The sequence below is a fragment of the Cyprinodon variegatus genome, unplaced genomic scaffold, assembly GCF_000732505.1.
Source record: "Cyprinodon variegatus isolate N-32 unplaced genomic scaffold, C_variegatus-1.0 Scaffold237, whole genome shotgun sequence".
In the NCBI taxonomy this organism is placed as follows: Eukaryota; Metazoa; Chordata; class Actinopteri; order Cyprinodontiformes; family Cyprinodontidae; genus Cyprinodon; species Cyprinodon variegatus.
The window spans coordinates 624369-636911 of NW_015150690.1; the positions used below are offsets into that span (position 1 = coordinate 624369).

Genomic DNA, 12543 nt, shown 5'->3' on the forward strand with positions numbered 1-12543 from the left:
ACTAAAACCTAAATAAAGACTGAGCAAACCTTTTAATTTACTGTAGGAGTTAAATGTTTGAATTTATACATTCATTTTTACGACCTGCAGACATCATGTTGGATTCCTGATTGTCTGGGGCTAAAACAAACCTGTGCAGCAGCAGCAGCAGTCAGAACACCAAACATGCATTTCATTGTTACGTGAGAACAGGATGTGTCTCTGCGCTGTCCTGGATATCTCGCTGCCTTGTCCATTACCATGGAAACCCATGGCAGGAGCTGATAATATTCGCTGTGTTCTCCCTCTGTGACACACGCTCTGTCTTGTCAAGTTTCTCACACACTGCTGAGAAGAGCAAAACTTCAGATCTGTGTGATTTCCTCCTCTAATGAGAACAAAATCACGATCATTAAGGTCTCTGATGGTTAAAAAAAAAAGTCCTACTTCACCGACTGCAGACCAGTTAAAAACAGACTGAGCCACTTCATTACAATCCTTAACACAACAAAGTTTATTCTGCAACAGCAAAATTATGAAAGAGCAATCACAGGCTACAGGGAGAACAAGTTCTTAAAGAGACGGACTGGTTCGGACAGGACCCCTGCATCCAACTGGGGATTACACAATTCATTCAAAATTAATTCAATGTAATATGAAGCTGCATTAAATCTCTGTGGAATGTTTTCTTTCAAGCCCTCCAGCTGGAAAGAGGAAATCTAGGTCTTCAAAAGATCTGCTAACATCACTGTGAATTATACATGTATTACGTAAAAGAGTCCCCCTGATGGTTTACACTGAAGGACCAGATTCACTGTATGACTCAGAACTTTATTGAATGACGAAAAACTCACAGAAAAGCCTGAAATGAAGAACGAAATTAGAAAAAAGCACACAAACAGGAATGCTGCAGAGGAAAGTTTGACATTTGTGCAGTAAAATCAAGGTGTTGCTGTGGCCTAGTCAAAGTTCAGACTATAGGCTGTTTGAAAAGCTGCAGAATCGGCAACAAATGTAATACTGTGATTTCACAATGTATGTTCTCCAATTGGGCAACCCGCCGCTCTGATGCGATCTACCTGCTCACACTGGACGTCTAAAAACCTCATTAGACTCAGCTCTGAAGTCAGATGGTGCTACTCTGACTTGTCTTGACAGATGAATTTAAGGCCCCGTCCACACGAAGTCAAAACGAACACGAAACGCTGATATTTTCCAAAACATTTGCCGTAAAGACGGAGACGTAAAATAAATGTGAGCGTCCACACGAATGCATGAAAACGCTGCAAAATGTATGCCAGGCCTGTAAGTGGCGCTGTGGTGCCAAAGCAAAAATAAGCGACGAAATGTTGGGCATGCACACTAATATTTATACATGGTTGCCCTGCGGGTCCATTTTCGTGGTTAAGTCAAATTCAGGTGCTGAACTATGTGGTCGATATTGCTCTGTTCTTCCTGGAGATATTCCAGAAGAAGATTCTGTTGTAAGCCCGACAGCAGGGTGAGTAGCATTAGCAGCAACGGCGCCATTGTTGTTGTGATGTGTCGCGCATGCGTGTTTAGAGGCGACGCTATGACGCATGCGTGTAAAAAAAAATATGCGGTTAGAGCGTAAAGATGGAAACGCGAAAACGGCGTTTCTAAATCTTCCCACTCTGAAGGCTGAATAAAAAAAAGATCGTTTACAGACCCCCGAAACGCCGGCTTCGTGTGGATGAGAGGCTGGTTTGGTGAAAAATGTGTGCGTTTAGGCCAGGGTTCGGCTTCGTGTGGACGGGGCCTAGGTGTTCAGGCTGACGTATAACTAACAGACCTGCATAAGATAACGAGAAAAAAAACCCCACAGATTTCAAGACAGGATTTTTTCTTCAATAGAAATGTTCTAAATTTCGGGAAGGTAGAGTACTGTCCATTTATTTTGTTTGTTTGTTTTTTTTTTTGTTTTTGCAGCACTAGGGGCTTGTTTTTTCAACAATAGGCTGACAGGAAAGGGGGTATGAGAGAGACATGTGGCAAAGGACAGCGGGTCGGATTGGAACCCGAGTCAGCCATGTACATGGGTTGTACATTTATAGATGTGTATATGTAAAGTACATTTATATATATTTTTTTAGTTTTTGCAGCACTAGGGGCTCGTTTTTTCAGTAGGCTGACAGGAAAGGGGGCATGAGAGGGGGTGAGAGACATGTGGCAAAGCACCATGGGATTCAAACCCGAGGACTAAGGCCTCCGTACTTGGATGGTGCGATCTAACCGCTGCGCCACCAAAGCACGCCCCATACATGTTTAAGCCAGAATGATTTGAGATCTATATATGATTTCCCTACAACTTTAATATGGAGCTCACTAGAGTGAAACATGCTGCCTTGGCAATTTGTGCAATTTTGCACTGACAGCAATAAAAAGAAAAGGCGACGACCTATTTGGACAAAGATATACCTGAGCAAAAGGAGCTACTATGGTCTGTCATTTTTACAGAAAGAACTCCATTTCATTTACATCCCCGCCATGCTTCTGTGTTTTCACAGATTCTTCACAGGAAGAAGAAGAATCCTTGTTTGTGCACTGAGTGCTTTGCCAATGACCACCTTATGACGGCTGACTGCATTTCACACATTTGATTTTCCCCAGACCTTGTGATTCCTGATGGGGAGGTGGTCGTGAAAGGCTGATCGCCCCTCGTTACCCCCTGTACACTACACACAATGCACCATCAGGCTGAAAGTCGGCCCGATCAAAAATTCCAGCACGACTGGAGAATCTGCCCGAAAAGGGCAAAATAATCGCACTCTTTGCTTTAGGGAACAGCAGCGATGTGTGAAGACAGGCAGAAAATGATTACTGAGATTTATGGCAGCTAGAAGTTGTTCTACAAGCTGAGTAAAACCTCTGCTGCTGCTTTTAGGTTCAGTCTTCGTTCAATTAAAATTACAAAGCGAAATATTTGTTATTGTTCATTGAAGGCTGGATTTCCCTTCTTTATGACTGAATGACAACTTTTCAACGTGCAGGACTTGTTATCTTATTTATCATTGGCACGAGTTATAAGATTTATGCAAATAGAACAATTTTTGAGCTGCATATTTGAAACAGCTGCTGTATGTTCCCCAGATGTTGGTTGTTCGATGTTTTTAAACCAGTTTAACCACATTTTAACTGGTTGGGAAACAGTTTTTTCTCAGACACTGCTCTTATTTTCAGGCTCTGTGTTTTGTTTAGTTTTAATATTTGCAGTTTGTATCTGCAGTGAGAGACAACACAGACAGGATGAACTAGTTTTAGAGCGGCCCTCAGAAACTCCCACAGCTCATCGTCTTCCTACAGCCTCTAAATTTACATCCAAACAACGTTTTATACGAACATGAGTCAAAACATGACTCTGAAATATCTAACCCAATCAAATCTTGATCTGAAAAACGGTCAGAAAGTCTATTTGTTTTTATCTCTTTTTTTTTATATATGGAAGATGATTGGGGCCACTGGAAAAAAAAAAATAAAATTGTATTTCAGTTAAATATGGGAAAAGAATTCTGACTTTAATCTCAGAATTCTGACTTTAATCTCAGAATTATGGATCTTAAAGAAGACGGGCACCATGAAGGAAGAGATGTGGGAGCACTCAGCTTCACTGACAAAGATGTGAGTTGTTTGGGAGGGCCAGTGACACAATGGTGGAAAATAACGGAATGAGGCGACTTTTTACGTGCCGAGGGGTCCCCGGTGATGCTATTTCTTTAATGGAAGAGCTGAAATTGATTAAAACAAGAGAGCTAGTTTAGTCTCTAAAACAGACATGGCTACGGCTTGATGCTAACATTTTGTTAGCTGTAAGAATTCTGAGAAAAAAGTCAGAATTGTGAGTTTAAAGTTTTTCCCATAATAAACTGAATAACATTTAAAAATCAGTTAACTTTATTTAATTTTTTTCAGTGGCCCTAATCCTCCTCTGATAAATATTTCCTTGTCTTCTTTAAAGTAAATTTAGATCCCAGGTAGGAGAGATGCCAGCTCAGACGCTCTACCTTTTATGGAAAGGTTTCTGTACTGCTGGGCAGCAGATACATCCGGTCTGTACAGATGCAGTTCTAACTTATTCATACATCTTAACGTTTCCCGGTCTTGTCTCATTAAAACAACCATTTCCTTTTATTTTATGTGATAGACACCACGCCATATATAAGTATTTTGTACCAATAACCAGAAAAATGTTTCCTACATTTGTATCAACCCCCCTGATTAGAAGATTCACCTTCCTCTGCAGGTTCAACTACTGGTTTTTTAGTGTCTCTTCCAGCTTTAAATGTCTGTAGACTTGCAGTTTTCATCATTTTGATTAGTTTTCTCCATGTTTTTTCCCCCTTTGATGTTATTAATCAAAGCGTTTCTAAGGGAAACAGAAGAGATACTAATCAGGCAGAAGCTCCTGCAGGATTAACAGTCAAAGGAATGTTTTCTTCTCACATCCAAAATAAAAATGTCAGACAATGAAATCCAGATCAGAGATCAGCAGGTCAAGACTGCTGGAGTGTTAAACACCCACGTCGTTTGAGACAAGGTCCATAAATCAGATGAGCTATATTAGAAGATCTGTTGAGATAATGTGATTTGTGTGGTTAGTGCTGACATAGTGATGCAATAAACCAGAAAATGACATCATTATCCTCACAGGCAAAACACTCTTTTAATAAGGGTGAAAGATCTGATTTTTAACATAGCGGAAGATAAATTATATCTATAATAAACTGCCATAAGAAAATTACTCCAAATGGGTGCTGCAGGGCCTGAGCGCCTTTGACAGCAGCAATGCCTTGGACACCCCAACCCACAGTGACTGTGAACCTCCTCGTGTCACTTTTAGGATCAAAATTGAACTTTAGCTCTGACTTTATATGAATGCAGGAAAACTGATTTCATCCAGAGTGACCCAGATACAAACAAACATACAGGATGGGAGGTTTGCACCATCATTATGGAAGTTCTAGGACCAACACTGGCCTAGGATGGCTCAGCTTATTTAGTGAAATAACTTACTTGGGGAAAAAATACATTACTGCTCTGTGCACAAGTTTTTTAATGAAAGGCTTCAATAAACTCCAAATTCTTTTAAGTAAAATGTCACCACTAGGTGGGGCTGTTGAACACAGTCTGTAGATCAAAAGAAGATGTGTTACCTGAGTTGAATCATGTGCGCATATTTGTAAAAGATAGAGCCACGGCAAAACATCACCAGGAACATGTCTATCAAAGAAATGAGGGACTCAGTTTATATCACTGTCTTCAGGTAAACGTTTCCTCTGGCTACGCTGCTTCGGTTTTAAGGTCAGAGAGAGGCTAATCTCTAAATACATTGACGTGCATCGCATCCAGCTGACACCTTAGGTTCTTTATATCTAGATATTTTAGCTCTTTCTAGGAGAAATATTGAATTTTTACTTGTTGCTATTTTAAATATGAACAAATGTTTTGCTACAAATGAGAATTATTGATCAGTGAAAATTAGTGTGCTTTTATTTGTAAATCACCTTTTGGGCTAACTGAGATCACTGTAGACACCTTGAAATAAAATAACTCACGCAAAAAATCTCTAACCTCTCTTGAATTTTCACTTAAGCTAAAAAACAACAACAGGTTTGTCAGCAACCCTCCTATGTTTTAATGCAGAGCCGTTATAAGAGTGGGAAACTTTAGTGTCTGTGCGCCGAAGTTAAGCTTTTTTTAAAGTTATTCAATTACTGCTAATCTTTATATGATGGATTATTAGTGCCAGATTAGAGATAATTTTTTTGTTTTTTATTTTGAGAATAAAGTCGTAACATTACGAGAAAAAAGTTGTAATATTACGAGAATAAAGTCATCATCCGTCAACCCGTTTCAGAAAGAAAGATTCGAGCTCCAACCAGCAAATAATGGCCGACCAGCTCCACCAATCAGCAACCTGAGTCCACTTTGACATCCTGCCCAATGTGATGCTAGTGCTAAAAGATTTCCTTATTTGTCAAACCAGAGCCAAAGTATATCTTCACATAATGCTCGACATTCCTCATTTTAGTGAAGAAAGCACTTCTTGTAGGAGTTGTCATAAAATACAACTTGTTTCTCGTAACTTTAGGACTTTAATCTCTTATTATTACGACTTAATCCTTGTAATTTTATGACTATTCTCATTATGTGTTTTTTTTTTCTTGCAATGATATCTTGTAATTTTATGGCTTTACTCTCGTAATTTTAAAACATTATTCTCATGTTATGAATTCTTGTAATTTTATGACTATTCTCGTTTTGTGTTTTTTTTCTTGCCATATCATCTTGTAATTTTATGACTTTATTCTCATGTTACGACTTTATTCTCGTAATTTTACAACTTTATTCTCATGTTACGACTTTATTCTCGTAATTTTACGACTTTATTCTCATAATGTTATGACTTTATTCTGGAAATAGAAGAAAGTAATTCTCCAACCTGGTCCTAATACTCCGTCGTATCTTTCAGTGCGTCTCTCAAATGACATCATCTCATCAAACATCACAGCCGAAATGAGTTGATGTATGAAAATAGTTTAGTTTAGGATTTGCACTTTATCGTTAATGGAACAGAAACATAATCAGACCCGTTGATGTCATTTGTGTCCTAGCCAACCACCACCTGGTGGTCTCTTAGATCTTGAATCTGTTGTAAAAACAAATATTGCTGTAAAATCTCAGCAGGACAGGTTTTTATTTTTAGGTATTTCCACACATTTATACAGATGTTAGGGGTAGAAATAACATAAACATTTCTCATTGAATAAACACTAAAAAAAATCAAGTTTAAAAAACGATATTAAAGGTTCCTGATCTAAATAAAGGAAACACAGAGCCAATCGTTTCCACATCATTATATATTTTAAAAGTCTTTCAGGAAATTTTCCAACCGTTGTAATCTATTAATTGTGGAGGACCAGATAATAAAACTACACCAATCACAGTATCACAGTATCTATGCAAATAAATTCCCTAATATCAGCAGCTGAATATATTTACACACTTTTAAACAAGCTGTGTTTGTACAGGCATTGAAATCCTCTGATCTCTGACATCAGCAACGGATCACATGGAGTTTCTCAGCATTTAGAGCAAATTATCATTTCATTTTTGTATAACAGACCAGAAAGTCTTTCAGAATTCTGTTTTAGATGGCCTCAATGCATTACCAGGAAAAAATTATCAGTAGGTCAGTTTTTCTATTTGTTTTGCTACTCGTCTATAAATCTTTATTTAATTCAGAAGCACAGATTTTGGGAAAACTGGTAACAATAAAACATGTATTAAGATGAAAGCAGGCTGGAATTACTGAATGTCTTTAAAAACACTCAGTCATGTCAAGCTTAGTTGCCGATCGTTCCTTGTCTCTTTCCTTGCCAAGTTGTTATATCACCCACTACCTTTAAAAGTGTTTTCAGACCAACTTTTACCAACTTTTGAGTCCATTGGAAATTACGGGGATCAAACTTCTGCTCAGCATCTAAGACTGAACCTCAAAATGCAGCTTAAATGCTTCAGAATCAACATAGAAACCTGACTAAAGTTGCATGTTTTCCATTGCATTTAATGTTAACAGCTACCAGCTCCGTTCCTGTGCCTTCTGTTGCGTACGGTTTTAATAGGATTTATCCTCCACTTTTGAAAACAACATTCTGTGAAATCCTGAAATGTCAGTCCACCTTTCATCATCCAGCAGTATTTTAACAGTAAGCTTTTCTTAGCCAAACTAGCCCTTCACTGATCTCTGAGACTAATGAGTCAATAAAACAACTGATGCTCATTGGATATCTGTGTTTTAGATCCGTACTCCTTCTCGTTGTCCTCCTACTTATCCTCGGTTGCTTCTGAACAGTCCAACTACTACAAAGAGCACTATATAGGGGTTCCTTCTCCCCAGATGTCTCCTCAAGCTCCTCTGAGGCCAACCACAGACATGGTACCTCCAGGATTTACTGGGTCATCCTCTGGGTCTCATAATTGTGGAACACCCCCCAGAGAGGCGAAGATCAAATGCGCCTCTTGAAGTGAAGGAGAAGGCTCTACTCTGAGCCCTTTCAAAGTGACCAAGCACCTCGGCTTATTTCAAAGGCAGTGTTTTCCCATCCAAAAGAACATTTTTTTGGATGGGATCCTGGGTCAGATTTCAAAACCATATGAAAGAGTAAAAGGTCTTCCTCTTTTCAAGTGCCGCTTATTGACCAAAACCTTTCCTATTGATCGTCAAAGCATATGATGCTGTGTGTTGTCCAGGGCTAAATGCTAAAACCGCTTGGCACGGTCTCCAGTGGCAAACTGGATGAAGGATTCAGATGTCTGCATGGCAAAGACGACTATGAGGCCTCACTCTGTCCGGGGGGTGGAGGAACTGCAGGTTCACCCTGGAGACAGGCCTGAGGTCAGAGTTCATGGAAATCTGCTGCGGATTTCCATGGTGGCGGCCTCCAATTTTTTGATTATAAAAATAGAGAATAAAATATGCAAACTTTAAACATTTAAGCTACAAACATAAGCTCTGGTCAACTCAAACATGTCTGAAACAGCACTTCAATGATTTATATCTTTGTACAAATGGAATATTGATTTCAATTTAGCGCAAAGTGTTTTCTTTAAGTAATTGACCTAAAGGGGCTTTCAGACAGGATGCGCCATGCACAACACTGGACTCTAAAATCCATCACTTTCAATGGCATTTCAGAAGAAACCAAAGTGCTTTGTCAAGCAAACACAAGAGAAGTCCTGTGCATGCCGTGGTCAAAGTTCAAATATGTGCAACTTTGACCACGGAATGCAGCCAACAGAAAAAGGCAAGTGAAGGGAGCACCATATCCTGTCCGAATGAACCCCCCCCCATTCACACCATGATGATTTAGCCAGCGTATGCATGACATAAGGAATATCTGGCAAAAAACGCTGGCATATGTTGGCTAAGTTCATCCCCATCATAGGGGGATGATGGGGAGTGTGATGGATCCTCCCTGTGTTCACGCCCACAGCCATGACCAAAAAACTTCCTAGCAGACATGACGCTGAATCTGCTGTGACTGCAAACCTCCTTTGCGTTTCTTTTCTACCGCCCGCCCACGAACAACAGCTAGGTTAATACCACATTCAAAGACATCTTTTAATGCGGCCGGGTGGCTCCGGCCGCATCGCTGCACCCCTCAGGTCACTGGCTTGTGAAGCATTTCATGGGCATTACGCTGCCGTGCATTATGCATAAGTTAGGCTCTCGTTGGATATGAATACTCTAAAAAAATAAATAAATACATAGAAGTTCCGCTAAGCCAGCCTTTTAGGAGATTTAGGGACGTCAGGCATACACCTGCTAAATTGGCTAGATGTGACAGTGGTTCTTTATAGAGCTTATTTGCTGCTTTTTTTCCCCCCACAAAGATATTTTGCGGGATTTTCTTTTTCTGAGTGGATCATCAAAATAAGTGTTCCTCCTAATTGTCGATCATGCTGGTGATATGTGAGGCCGTCCTACGTGCTCCACCCCACATAGCCATCTTTTTCTGCGCATGCGCACCAACAGGTAAATGAAAAGGACAATCTTTTGTTTCCACGTGGATCATCTCAATAAGTGCTCCTTCTAACTGTCAGCTAATTAAGGTGAGCTACGGTATGAGACAGTCATGAAGCTCACCTTTCTCGCCGAGGTTCTTTGAAAATGGGCGAGGGTTATAAGAGAAAAAGTGCCTACGAAGTGTAACAGAAGAAAAAAAAGGCCTCAGATGAGTCAGATATATCCCAGAATGCTTTGCACGGAGAGCTCTCAGAGCAAAGCATTATGGGGTTTGCTGTCATTACCCGACAGCGGCGACTTATAACAAAGATGGCGCAGGCAACGCTCAGTGGAGGAGGAGTTACGTGACCAACGGGGATCAAAAAGCAGTGATCACCTGTCCGAACGGTCAGTTAACTGACTTCGCTATAAAGCCCACTATATATAGTGATTGAGGGATTTAGGGGTTATGGCGGATGTTTGGACACAATAAGCCTGTATGAGCTATGAGAACAGCAACTTTTAAACAGAGGTCGCATGAGAAGAAATGGGCTTGTACACGCTCTCTCATGCATTTAATAGGCGTTGCCTCTCCGAAGCGGGTACAGGATTGTGCATGTGGAGAGGGTTATAAGTGGAGAGGGCGGGTCTTTTAAAAGTATTGCGAAAATCCTCCAAATTACCCTTAAATGCAAAATATGTAGATATATTTATATAGTTTTGGCTCAATTTCAGGTCTTAGTTAGTTGTTTTTTTTAGCAGATGGCAGGCTTTAGACCATTTTCGATTGTTACATTTTTTGACAATTCTTTCATTAGTCGATGTGTCCAAATGAATCTGATGTTTCGGCCCTTAATTGATCTGCCTATCTTAGCTAAAAGGTGATGAAAGGAAAAGTTGCAAAAATCTTGGTGCAGCTCCACCTTCAAAAAGAGGAATGATATTACCGTTTTTGCTCATTCATCATTTCAAGATCTTTTTTTCGGCCTCATATTCACGGACATCAATCAGCTTTAGGTTTAACTCAGAGAAGATCACCACAAAGATGGACATTTCTGCTCTGGTCAGTTTAAAGATGGTCTGTTATTTGATGTCCCTCTGGAGGTTCCCTTATTCAGGCTCAGGGAGTCAATTTGAAAGCCTTGGCATAGTTTCTATACAGACCGAAAGTCGACGGCTTCACCACTAAACCATCATTTAGGATTTAAATATGGAATCTGGTAAAAACCAAAGACTGACAAGATGGATGAAAAAAGATGGAGGCATGAGCAAGTGGATCGCTGGACAGATGGACGTCACTATGATTGGTTGTAGAAAAACATCTGGAATTATTTAGAGTAAACTGATGACCCTGCATTGATCAAGTGTGAGAGTTTGGATCAGAGAAAACAAGGTTCTAAGCCATAACTAGCAATAACCAAGCCCATTGCAACAGAACCTGCAGCAGACCTGGTTCTATAAACACTTTACCCTGAAACCCTCATCTGACTGACAAAAAAGAACAAGAACACTTTATTTCAAATGTGCAGATAAAGCAGCACCTCTGCACGCTGCATTCCTTTGCACCAGTTTCTGAATCAACTACACCAAGTTTCATGCAAAGTTAAAGATGACCCGCTCGCCCTCAACAGCAACAAGGTGATGATTAAAGATTCAGGTCAAAAGAAGAAGACAAACTTCTGCTCCTTTTTGATATCTTTATATAGGGAGATATATTGCTCCTTTAGACAGTCAGTCTGAGATCACAGCCCACACTTACTGCTGCTGAGCTTATGTAACGCACACGCACATCCATGCACGGGACAGAGAAGTGATGCTGAAGGAAAAAGGAAGGGGAAATAAAAAGCAGGGGGGATTCATTGAAATGAAACAAAGCAGAAGAGAACAGTTGTTTTTCTGTGAAGAGATGATGAAATTATTCATTTTGGGTGAGAGAGCAAGACAGGACTGGAGCTTACAGGAGGGGGAGGCACCTAAAAGAAAAAAAATATTTAAGAATGGAAGAAAGGAGTCGGAAACATTGATGAAGGAAAAAAAAAGGTTAAAAATATGGAAGAGAGCAGAAGGATTGGAAAAGAGGATAGAGAGAAAGGAAAGATTAAATAGTTCGGAAAGGAAAACAGAACAGAAAGGAGTGAAAAATAAAAACGATGAAGGAGACAACTGGGACAAAAAAAATGATATGAAGAAAGAAGATGATTAAAATTCTCAGAGAAGAAGGATAATAGGCAGAAACCAAAAACATTAAGAGAGGGTAGTTTTAAAGTTAGAGCGACAGCAGGTGAGCGGCACACACACTCCCACTCCCACACACACACACACTGCCGTGGGAAAACCACGGCCAACATGCAGCCCAGAAACGCAGAGCTGCAGAGACTCACCCAGAAGATCAGCGACCAGCTCTCCATGATGATAAAATGAAAAAAAAAAAGACGAGATGGACAGAAGAACCGAGAGGAGCAGAGGAAGAGGTGATGGAGGATGGAGAAAAGAAGAGGAAGAGGAGAAGGAGGAGTATCTGGAGACGCACAGGGAGAGAGGAGAAGAAGTGGGAGAGGCAGGACGAGAGGAGGGCTGCTAGGTTCAGCCCACACACTGCCAGCATGACACACACTCTCTGTGGCTGTGTGTGAGCGCGCGCACGCCGTCTCCCACTCCAATGCGTGGGTTAGAAAACACACCTCTCTCTTTCTCTCCCTCTTTTCCTGCCTCGCTCTTGTTTTTTTTATTTTTTTTTTTGCTGTGAGCTGAGGGGTAAGTGGCGTGGGAGTGGAGGAGCGGCCCCGTCGCCATGGCAACGGTGCGACCGGGATTCAGGTTTCAGCCAGCATCAGCACCACCGGCGGCATCCGGCGAGAGCCCCCCGATTCAAAGAGGCGTTCGAGGAGTTTATTCATCCGACCAAACGAATCGCTTTCGGATTCAAAAGACTTTCTTCCACCAATCGGAGCGCGCGCGGCCAGAGTCACGTGACTCCAGGGTGTCTTCCAGATGTGAGCCCCAACCCCAGCCCTGTTTGCGCTGCAGTGATGACACGC

At 40.8% G+C, this 12543-nt stretch overlaps 1 protein-coding gene across 1 annotated transcript in view; it reads right to left on the reverse strand.

Annotated features, from left to right (window-relative positions):
* Nucleotides 1-12156, reverse strand: part of LOC107089074 (SH3 and multiple ankyrin repeat domains protein 3-like) — a 76937-nt gene extending 64781 nt beyond the window's left edge. The window contains 1 exon segment of the mRNA XM_015381614.1: nucleotides 11887-12156. The gene's annotated coding sequence lies outside the window, so the exon portion shown is untranslated.
* Between the last annotated feature and the right edge of the window lie 387 nt (nucleotides 12157-12543).